We start from the raw sequence: 8,324 nt of genomic DNA on the forward strand, positions 1-8,324 counted from the left end.
TGGTCCAAGTTGCTGGCCCAGCTACAGGGATGGTTGTGCTGTGACTGCAAATGGGAAAGGGAGAGGGGGGTGTGGGGAAGGCAATGGATGCTGTTAGTTGGGAGATCTTTGTGTTACTGAGCGAGTGGAGAGAACGGTGAAGCTCTTGGCTGTCCCCTTGCACCCCCTGCAAAGGTTAATGGCAGATCTTCTCACTGAGCTCCTGAGGTGCAGACCATTAGAGAAGGTGGAGCAGAGCACTGTTAGAGGGGGTTTATCACAGCTTTTTGGAGGACAGCTGGAAGGGGCTGCAAAGATCATCTCAGCGGATGTCGCTGGTACCTTCAGGTCTCACCTCTGAAGGGAAATGGGTCATTTCAGCATTGCAGGGTGAGCTGTTCTGAAATAACACCTGGTGTGAATGCTCTGTACTGTTAGAGATGGCATAAAGGGAAAAATCCATCGCTGCAGGCCACTTCCCACTCATGTGTGAGTGCAGGGAAACAGCCAACTTCACCAGAAGTGCTGGTCTGCGAAGGGAGCAGGCACTCAGCCCCCGGAGCTCCACAGGGACACGGAGCTGTGTGAATTCATGGAGAGAGACACAGCACACAGCTCTGCTCTCCTGCCTCACAGCCCTGACTGGGGTGTTCTCACACACTGGGGGAGAAAAACAGGGAATTTCACACATTGCCACAAAAGGGGAGTCGAGAGTTTTTCCCGCCCTCCAAGGAAACGCGTCGGACTCTCCAGGCCTCCTCCAGCACCCCGAGGTGATGTTCTGAGCAGGAGTCTGAGCTGCAGGGGACACATCTCAAAGGAAAACCAATTAAGACTTCCCAGAGCAACAAGTGGTCCAGCTCTAGAGCTGACCATACCCTTCCAGAAAGAACCAGCACCAAAAAGCTTTCCATTCCCGCTCAGCCCGGAGGGTTTCTCTCCTCCCAGCACAGCTCCCTGGCACGGCACTGCTCTCACACAGCCAGGCCAGTGAGATGGGGGGGCACCTGTGGCAGCCAAAAGTGAGCTTTTGTGGCTGCAAAACCATCCCAGCTGGGAGGTCTGACAGCAAGTTGTTACCTGCCCAGGTGAGGGGAGTGGTCCCTGTGTGCTGCTCACCAGTTTTAGTCTGAAACAGGGTTTGGCTCAGAGTGAAGGAAATTCCCACTGCCAGATGTGTAACTGCAGGGACACGTGGCTTTGGGAGAGGTCCCTGTGGGAAGGTTTGGTGGTCTCCAGCTTCTCCTTGATTGGTGGAGCTGTCATTTCACATGCCTGCTTTGAGTAAAGTAAATAATTACTGTAATCCCAAAATGGTGTTAAAAATGAATCATAACTTCCAGCTCCTTCTCTCCCAGTGACGACAGCACCCACCTCATCAGCACCAAGGAGCTATTTCAGGTTAGGGTGTCTCTAGAAAAGCAGTGGCCTGTGGAGGCTGCTCAGTCCATGACATATTCCTGCTCCAAATTCCTGTTGGTCCAGTGGAGTTTTTATTTTACATTTGCTCCAGAATGGAGCCAACTTTGGTGTATTTAAGTGTATTTTTATTCACTTGCTAGGAACTGATATAAAAATGCAGCTGTAGGTTTGAAAGTGTAGAAGAACAGGATACCCCTTGGAAAAGGGGAAATGTTTGAGAAGAGGAACCTTAACGGGGTTAGCCTTAAGAGCAGGTGTGAGAGGGACAGCAAGGGACATCAGCTGGGAGCTGGTGTAGGGTGACACTGGCAAAAGTACAGAGAACAATTAGGAAGATAATTAAAAATAAAGAGATTAAAGGTGATGTCTAGAAGGCCACAAAGTGCATTTTTGAGCTGAAAGCAGAAAAGGAGTGATTTTTGCATAGAAACACCAGAGCTACAGGGCTGACTAAGACCCTGCTGCTGAAAAAAGACTAAGGATGAATTAGAAGAGAACTGTGAGTGGTTCTGGTGATCATTAGAGATGCATTTGGTGAAGTGAACCGGCAACAAAGTGGAAAATTGCAGTTAAAGGACTCTAAGTCCCTGTCTCTACTGGAGAAGTTAAAAGGGAAAAATCCAGAAGTACAAAAGCAACTCAAGCATAAAGATGAGAAGGAGCTTCCCAACCTGGTGGTGATTAGACGTGGGATGGGATGGAAAAAGGCTCAAATTCTCCCTGAGCCAGGTGGGCTGCAAGTCAGAAAGGGATAAAAGGCTTCCTAAAATAAATGCAAAGCTGGGGTAACAATGGAAAAGCAAAAAATCACCAAAAACCTTGGGGTGACAACACCAGAAGCAAGGCCTGAATACAATAGGAGCTGAAATTTGGAGCTGCAGGTCAGTGCCAAAACAGAATTTGGCAACAAAGATGCAGCAGGATCAAGAACGTACTGGAAGAAGCTGATTTCAGCAGGTGCACAGTGGGACAAAGTAATTACAAGGGGTAATAATCTTGTGGTTTGCACAGTATGTGGCAGGTAGATGTTAAGCCATGCTTATTAAATCAGAAAGTGTTCACTTTAAATAAAAAATGGGGCCAAATGGGGCAAATATGAGTTGGTGTAGGGTAAGAAAGTCAACAAGGGAGCCTGTGGAATGGAGTTTCTGCAGGCAGACTTAAAACGTAATTTAAAACAGTGTTTAAAACAGAAACACAACAGGTTCCATGTTTTCAGGAGAAGCACAGAACATGTGGGATTGCTCTGGATATTGGCTGGAAACAGTAAATCCCTTGACAGGGAAATTTTGCAGGGACTCTTTGGGAACAAAAGCAACTTGTCTGAATGATCTGTTTAGGTTGAGTGGCACAGCCCAAGCCCAAAGCTGTGGGCAGGTTTGGGAAAGCTCCAAGGACAGCAAGATGTAATCAAATGGAGTGATTTTTTTTAGAAAAAAAAACCCAGTTGGGATCCTAGTAGTGAGTGGCACCTGAGAGGGCAGAAAAGGTATTGAAAAGGCTTAGTACTCATTAAAAGTGCTTAGTACTTATTAGAAGTGTTTAATACTTATTAGCAGTATTTTCTGATGACAGTAGAGCTCTACACCATCACAAATGACTCTGGCAGCAGCTCCCTGCTCCAGTCTGACTCCCTGGCCGTGGATTTCACAGAAGAATCACAGAATATTTGAGTTGGAAAGGATCATCAAGTCCAGCTCTTAACGGAATGGCCCGTTCAGCTTTCCCTGTTCCTCCCCCTGTGCTGGGTCACAGGTTGCCCCAGCTTCACTCCTGTCACTGTCACACACTGTGTGTGGCACCAGGGGAACAGGGAAGGGGACACAAATGGCACAAACCTGCACAAAAGGTGGGGCAGGGGAGATGGAGCAGTGGGTTGTGATCCTATAATGTGGCTGTAAGGAGTGTGCAGGGCCTACTGCTCCCCTCTGGGGTAGATTTTGAGGTAAAAAGCAGAGAAGGAGACAACCAAAGCTTTCCCCCTCCTCTGCTCGTAGCTCTGTGGCTCAGCCAGCACAGGCATTGGGGTCGTTGGGGTTTTACACAAGCCTTGCAGTGAGGCTGCTGGGATGATTTCATCTCTTCTTTCTGGGTGTCTTAAAAGCTGGCAGTAAAGGAGCACATTCCCTCTCCCTCCCCTCTTCTCCACCTTCCTTCCCCTCCTGCCAGAGAGGCACCGCAGGGGGAAAAAGGCCAAAGAAACACATTTTTGTGCAGTTGCAGAGGCCTTGTTTCACACTCACAGGCAAGACAGGAATGTTCAGCAGAGCGGAGCCATCTGGTTCAGATGCTTCCAGGGCTGTTCGGCCCAGGAGACAAAGGGAAGCGTCACAGGGATAATCTGGAATGGAGAAGGGGCTGAGCAGGGCCAGGCTTTGGCCACAAGGTGACATTCTTGGGTGTAGTACACTTACAGCTGTCACCTGAGGGGGGAAAAAGTTGGGAAAAGCTTAGACAAGAAACAGTCAAAGCATTTTTGCAGAAATAAGACACCTCTGCAGTGCTTTGAATGGTTTAAATGCTTCTAAATGTGCTCACGGAGGGGCTTCCCATCACAAGGGGGATAAAAGTGCCTAAATAAATGGGTGAGTGCCAGTACTGGTCTTCAAACGGTGAAAACACAGATGCAGAGGGAGGTTGGCAGCAGATGAGTAAAGATTATGTGCAGAAAACAAAGATGAGAAACTGTCTGGGTAAGAGACTGCCCATGAAAAGTGCTGTGGTGTATTTGGAGCCAGGTTGGATCAGTCTCTTCTCCCAGGTAACAAGCGACAGGACAAGAGGGATGGCCTCCAGTTGTGACAGGAGAGGTTTAGATTGGATATTAGGAAAAATTTCTTCATGGAAAGGGTGGTCAGGGATTGGAAGGGGCTGCCCCAGGAGGTGGTGGAGTCCCCATCCCTGGAGGTGTTCAGAAGGCACGTGGATGTGGCACTTGGGGACGTGGTTTAATGATGAACAGGGCAGTGCTGAGTTAGTGGTTGGACTTGATCTTGGAGGGCTTTTCCAGCCTTACTGATTCCATGATTCCAAGCATGCTTATGGCAGAAAAGAGAATAATCATAGTTAGGAAAGGCAATTGAGGAGTTGTACCTTAAAGTCAAGGTTAGTTAGAAGGATTTGGGGGAAGGGGGAAAAAAAGAACACCCACGGGTCTAGCTAAAAAAATAAAATTGGAGCAAAAGCACAGCAGGAGGTCCACAAAAAGAACTTCTGTTTATTACCCCTGAAACAACTATGATGGGGAAAATATGAGTGTGGGTCACACCTCAGTTCTGCCTTGCCATGATAACCCTCACACCGGGCCGCTGAGGTGCAGATAAAAACTGCCTGAAACAGAGCAAAGGACCATCAGAAAAGGGATCCTTCCCATGTGTGAGAACTTGTGAGCGTGTTGTGACAGTGAATCCCCAGCTTTCAGCCAGACCTCAGCGCTGGGACTGGTGTGATTGCTGCAGGCACTAATTACACAGTAATGAGCGACGGGGTGAAAGGCTGAGGCCAAGGGAAGGCACCGCCGAGGGCGGGAGGAGGACGAAGCAAGAGGCCAGAGCTGAGATACAGCCCGGAGCGCTCCGGGTGGGAATTGAGATACAGCCCGGAGCGCTCCGGGTGGGAATTCGTGGGTTACACACGGAGTCAGAGCAGTTGGGGTTGGAAGGGACCTCTGGAGATCCCCCAGTCCGACCCCACTGCCAAGGCAAGGTCACCTGGGGCAGGTGACACAGGAACGCGTCCGCAGGGTTCTGACAGGGCTGAGAAGGCGGCAGCGCGGCCCCGGCCCGGCGGGGCTGAGCTGAGGGCTGAGGTGGAGGGTCCGGCTGGACTGAGGGTCCGGCGGGGCGGTCCCAGCCCGGCAGGGCTGAGGTTTAGGGTCAGACGGGGCTGAGGGCCGGGCGGGGCCGACGTTGAGGGGCCGAGTCGGGTTCCCAGGCGGGTCTCGGGACCGGCCCCGCCCCCCCGCCGCCCTCAAGCGGGCAGCAATCGCCTCACGCGCCGGCGCGGGAAGCGCGCGTGAGCAGGCACCGCCCCCCCCGGCCCCGCGCACGCGCGCTCCCCCCCTCCCGCCCCGCCCGCACGTCACGCGGGAGGGGCCGGGGGGGGGCCGGGCGTTCGACAAAAATGCCCGCGGCCTCCCATGGCCGCCGGCTCGTGCGGGGCCACGCCCCCCGACGGCGCCGCCGCGGCCACGCCCTCCCCTCACGGCACCGCCCCCGCCCCTCCGCCCCCCCCGGTCCCGGGCCGCCACTTGGAGGCGCCGCCGCTTTGTGTCCGCCGGGCCCGTGAGTCCCGCCCCGCCCGCCCCCGGGCCCGCGCTCGGCCGCGACAGCGGGGCCGCCACCGGAGGCCGCGGAGTGGTGGCGCGCGAGGCGCGGCGGCGCGCCGGCGGCGCCGCCGCGAGGGCCCCCGGAACTTGCCCTCAAGCCCCCTCCCCGCGCCCTGACAGGCCCGAGGCAGCGGGGGTGTCGTGACGGTGTCGCGGACACGCAGCGCGGGCGGGGCGCGGTGCCGCGGGAGGGGCTCGGTGCCGGCGCAGGCCGACGGGGCGGCCCGGGTGTCGCAGGGCCTGCGGGGCCCACAAAGGAGCTGCGGGCCGGGCGGCCCTCAGAGCGCGCTGCCCCTCCGCCGGCACCGCGCGGGCCCTCGGGAAGGTCAGCGGCGGAAGGGGCCGACAGGGCCGCGACACAACAAATAATCGCTATTTATAAACTTAGGCAGCGCCTTGGCCTTCCCGCCTCCCGGCCGCTTTGGCCGTGCGGGTGTTTGGGTGTTTTTCCTGCACAAAGTCACTTCCGAGAAGTGCCGCCGCTCAAGGGAAACCTCTGTCTGGCTGGGCTTCCTAAAAAGAGGTCCCTAATACCCCTCGGCGGTTACAGCGTGTGAGGCTACAGACCTGTGGGAGGCTCCCAGGCACTGCCGAGAGCCTCCCTGAGCCCAGGTGGCCACAGCCTGGGTAAAGAATGTTAATGACCCTCCTCCCCTTAGTGCACAGGCTCTGCATAGAGAAGGCTGTTAAAGTCCACTCGGGAACGGGGCTGTTCCAGACAGGCTCCCATTCCCAATCATTATCCCTATCGACACTCTGCACTGTGATTATTTTGGCCTAAAACATCACAAAGGTTTAAGGAGAGAAGGAGCAGCTACCAGAATCTCGGCTGGTGTAGCCCCACCAGCTTACCTGCTTCACCTGGGGGCAGCTCCGGACCAGGGACACTGCTCTGAACAAATCCTTCTCACCCGTATTTTAACTATTTCCCCATTCACCGGTGTCTGCAAACCACTCAGCCCGTACTGGAGGAGAGGACAAGCTGGCTGATGTGGGGTTGTGGGTGTGTTTGCTCCTGTATACAGTGTAGCAGAGACTGATAGTTTGGGTAGTTTGTTTCGATCTGTGGTATTTCACAGATACTCAAGTATTTCTCACTTTTCAGGAGCGTTTCCGAATTATCTCTGGGTTAACAAATATGTCACTTCCCAGTTCTTATCTAACTATTGAGTAAGAGTTGCACTCTTTTTCCCAACACATGACTTTTGTTTGTTTTGACCATAAATAGTATTTTTAGCATCTTCAAGAAAGAGTTGGCCAGCAGACTTTGGCAGGCAGGTCCCATTGAGGAGGAAAAGGATCGGAAGTGCTCATGTTTATAAAAATTGTCACTCTTCCACAAGGGGAGTGAGAGGAGAGGGAGATGAGTTCAGTTCAAGAACTGAGGTGGTTGATGGACCAGGCAGGAGAGAGCACTGACCTTCCTCAGGTGGGACTCAAAGAAATTGGTGGATAGAGGGGGAGATCCTTGGAAATCAGGAATGAATGGGGGTAGGAAATACACATAATTTCTTTTGAGGAGTAAATGCTTTGAAGAAAGTGGCTTTTGCAGCTTTTTCCCCTTTAGCTGTATGCTAAATTATCTCCTCAGTGCATCATTCACATTCCTCACGTAGAAGCTCATTAAATTATTTTTGTCCAGAATGTTTTTTCCTCTTGTATTTTCCTTTTCAGCAGAGAGTGATGTGTAAATCTTTTGGCAGTGCTTTGTTACAAGTGACCTGAGGTCCTCTGAGGATTTTAACTTCTTTGAGTGGAAATAAAAGTTTTACATTGATGGGCTCTAATGTAAGGTGTGGGTAGATTTAGACAGACTGCGAGGAAATAATGGCTTTTATCATGTATAGTTTTGTCTGTAGGATAATAAGTGGTGGCTGAGTAACAGTTTGGGAGGAGGGTTTATACAGTGGTTTTAGGTTTAGTCTATCTAGACAAGGAGGAGATGGCCTGTAAAAGGTTCAGATGTAACATTTGCAGCCTAAATTTGCATTCAATTGTCAGCAGTTTGCCAAAATTCATAAAGCTGCATCCTGAATGAAGGTGTTTTATCCAAGGCTATGCAACTTCCAGCAGGAGATTTTCATGTTGGAGTAGTTTAAAGTTTGTGACCTAAACTTGTTTTAAACCTGAAGCTGAACCCTGTGCACTCTAATGGGGGTGATTTCATCCCTCAACTGCTTGTGGCGGTGGCAGCCTGTGGAGAATCTGGATCAAGGATCATTTTAGCCAAAAACTGTTTAAAACTCTTGTCCCACAGCGACTGTCACTGTCACAACCCTGAGCATCAGTGCAGAGGCTATTTTAAGACAGCCATGCAAGCAGAAATTCTGCTGCATTAATCCCTTGGCTGAAGGTTTTGGGAGAGTTTCTGGGTGTGATGGTGGTGTAATGTAGGGTTCACACTGGCTGTGACTCTGTGTGTGGGGACATGAGGAGAAACTCTTGGATATAGGATGGGAAGATAATCCAGGCCACGGAGACAATCTGCTGTTAGTGCCTTCTGTGCAGGTCACAGAGTGATGGGAGAGAATCTGTGACCTGGAGTGGTTTTATACTGAGCTGGGGTGAAGAGTGGAGGGGAGGCAGGAATTTACTT

Source organism: Manacus vitellinus, unplaced genomic scaffold (assembly GCF_001715985.3).
Source record: "Manacus vitellinus isolate BGI_N305 unplaced genomic scaffold, ASM171598v3 scaffold_92_pilon, whole genome shotgun sequence".
In the NCBI taxonomy this organism is placed as follows: Eukaryota; Metazoa; Chordata; class Aves; order Passeriformes; family Pipridae; genus Manacus; species Manacus vitellinus.